General features: G+C 35.6%; 1 protein-coding gene across 1 annotated transcript in view; it reads left to right on the top strand.

The window, feature by feature from the left end:
* Window positions 1-3,392, top strand: part of STEAP4 (STEAP family member 4) — a 30,309-nt gene that overhangs the window by 26,300 nt on the left and 617 nt on the right. The window lies entirely within an intron of this gene.

Below are 3,392 nucleotides of genomic sequence, written 5' to 3'. Positions count from 1 at the left end.
ATTAAACTTCCTACACAATTCCTGGAATCAACTATTACAAGTCCCAGCAGAACCAATTACTTTTCTACCAAAAAATTATAATTTCTGAGTATATTAGAAACACCATACAATTTTCTTTGAGCAAATAACCCACATAGAGGTATTTTTCAGTACCCTTAAAAGTGTGGGAAGTTTGTAAAAATTATAATTTTTAAAAATTGCTTATAATTTTTCTTAGACACTACTCAAGAAAGAGGATCCATTTAGTACCTCTTCTGCCTGGCTCAGTGATTCATATGTGGCTTTGGGAATCCTTGGATTTTTTCTGTTTGTACTCTTGGGAATCACTTCCTTGCCATCAGTTAGCAACGCTGTCAACTGGAGAGAGTTCCGATTTGTCCAGGTAAAGACTTCTAGATTTAATTCTTGTTTATATTGCAAAATAAGCATGGCTTTATAAATATTCTCATTTTTCTCTCATATCATGCCTAATTTTTCATTTTACTCCATCACCTCCTTATCAATCTCATAAAAAAATTCAAATTAGAAAATATTGAACTTGGGTACAAACAGGCAGATCGCATCCATGTTGGTTTGATTTCCTAGTAAGGCATTCCTTGCCAAGATTCCTGCCTGTTCCCAGAGCCACAGCTAAGACTACAGAGTAAAAATCACCAGGAACAATTAAACTATGTGTGTAAAGATGTGCTAGCTACAAGGTGAAAAGAAATCCAAAGACAAAATTTCACCTTCTGAAAACTAATCTTACAATATGGACATATTATTATTGAAAAGCAAATATCGAAATAAAGTTTAAAACCTTTGAAGCAAGGTTTGATAGAGGTCATCACACCAGACTTAATGCTGGTCTATAAGACGGAAAATTGGTTTTTTCCACATATCAACCACGAGACACCTTATTAAAGGCAGTTAGCAACTACGTATTCTTGTAAACCAGTGGTCCTCAAAAGCATGGCGCCAGAGCCAGCAGCATCAACATTATCTGGGAACTTGTTAGATACACAAAGTCATAGGCCACACCCAGACTCACTGAGTCAGAACCTCTGGAGGTGTGGCCAAGCAATTTGTTTGAACAAGCTCTCCAGATGATTCTGCTGCATGCTTATTGTGAACTGGTATAATACAGAATAGACCATTAGTCTTTGAAGTTAGGTTTGAATGTTATAGAACTATTTAATATTTGAATTTCCTCTTGCAGTTTCTCCCAGGGACCAAATGCAGTCAACAATTTCTCATGCTAACACCTTTATTCAAGGCATTAAGACAGAAATAAACATTGAGCTTTAAAATTTAGGCCAAAACAAAGTAAAGTTTGCTGATTGCTCTTTATTGTGATAGAAATTAGCTAGCATCTGCTTGTAGTCAGCAACATATACTTATGCAGTGTTTCTTAAGGTCATACTTTGTCTTATTTATCTCTAACCTCTAGAAAGATGATAAATAAAAGAGTTTTGCCATTGGGGACCAAGGCAAGGTACGTTATTTATTCTAACTCAGACGAGCTTACTCCTGAGAAACTTTTCCATCCAGCCAGGTTAAGATGAAGCTACCATGTCACTTGTAAACAACGGTCTTTTTTAAAAAAATGAAATATTTACCATCCTAAAGGAGGGTTAATACTATTTTCAGTACTTAGCAGAGTATCCTAAGTATAGGCTTCAAAGGTTTGTGGTTTTTGACAAATATCCTTCATTGGTTTGCAGTGTTTCACTTTAAGATAATGTTAATGTACATATTTTTGTTTCTTGTTTCTAGTCCAAACTGGGTTATTTGACCCTGATCTTGTGCACAGCCCACACCCTGGTGTATGGTGGAAAGAGATTCCTCAGCCCTTCAGTTCTGAGATGGTATCTTCCTTCAGCCTACGTGTTAGCACTCATCATTCCTTGCACTGTGCTGGTGATCAAGTCTATCCTAATCATGCCATGCATAGACAAGACCCTTACACGGATCCGCCAGGGCTGGGAAAGGAACTCAAACTACTCAAAATCACCATTGAATGGAAAAACAGATATTTAAAGCAAAGTTCAATATAATCGGACTCCCGAACTATAGTATTGAATGTTTAGAGAAGAATAATGAGTACAGTTAGGAAAGCTTTTTTTCTCCCACCATGGCCTGAAGTTCATGAACACAGAAGGAAACACTGCCTGTCTTTGAGAAATCGACGGATTGGAAGAGAATACCATTTTATCTCAGGTTAGTGATGAATCAATCTGTGCAGGTCCCTGCCTCTTCTTCCCTGGAGGACATGGGGCTGAGATTGATATTAGCTTTGTGGTTTCACACTCAGAAGTTCCTTTGTTGTGGGCAACATGCATGACCTAATATCTTACAAAATCCAGAAGTACAAGCAACTTCCTTCTCTGCTTCAAGGGCTGAGTTAAGTGAGGGTCACTGAGCAAGGCTTTACTAGGTATGGCTGAAGAAGAGGGCCAAATGAAGTAAAAAGAATGAGATTTTTTGTTTGTTTTTTGGAAGTAAAGGTGATCATAAATATTAGCATAGTGAATCCTATAGTTAATATACTTCTTGATTTTGCTTTTATCAATATGAATGTTTACTATGGGGAAATATTTTATAACACAACAAAAATATCACAATTGATTGTAAGTAACCATGTCGAATCTACAGAATTGCCATAAGATCCTTCCTCTACAAAGAACAGGTACAGGAAAGATTGAATAAAAATGAAGATACATCCATTTGGATTTCCCTTGCACTGTGCAACAATCAAGGAAAGGTTGATAAAAGCTCTTGTACAAAAAGTTCAAATAAACCAGAATTTTAGATAGCAAGCTAAATAAATATTGTAAAGGTGCACTATATTAGCTTTAGTATTTTTTAGGTATTATATATGCTTTGTAAATTATATATTCCAAATATTGGTCAATATTAACACCTATGAAATTAATTTCTAGTATAAAGAAGTAGCTTCTATATCTGTCTTAGTCTATTATAATTTTAAGCAGTAAAATTAAATGAATAATCTAAAGTTGTAAATTTGACCAATGCATAAATGAGAGAGACTTATAGGAAGTCACAGGGCAGAGACATTATATATGTATACATACACACACACACACACACACACACACACATATATATATAAAATGAGCAGTAGTCATTATATGAGATTTGGGTCTTTCTCAAATCCTTGCTGAAACATAGGATGGTTCTCTCTGTTTTTCTATATTGAGAGTGGCCTTTCCAAGATGACCTTCAGCAGTAGTAGCCTTTCTAGCTCAAGCATGGAGCTAAAAGGAACTTTATGCACAATCTTCCCACATACCAAAATAACTAAAAGGCATTGGGTTTGACATTTTTCTGCCTGGTCTACAAAGACCATTTTTTTCACTTTTGTTATAACATATGGTACATGACATTATACA

The sequence above is a fragment of the Propithecus coquereli genome, unplaced genomic scaffold (assembly GCF_000956105.1).
Source record: "Propithecus coquereli isolate 6110/MARCELLA unplaced genomic scaffold, Pcoq_1.0 Scaffold199, whole genome shotgun sequence".
NCBI classification, from domain to species: domain Eukaryota; kingdom Metazoa; phylum Chordata; class Mammalia; order Primates; family Indriidae; genus Propithecus; species Propithecus coquereli.
This window is presented reverse-complemented; position numbering and strand designations above follow the sequence as displayed.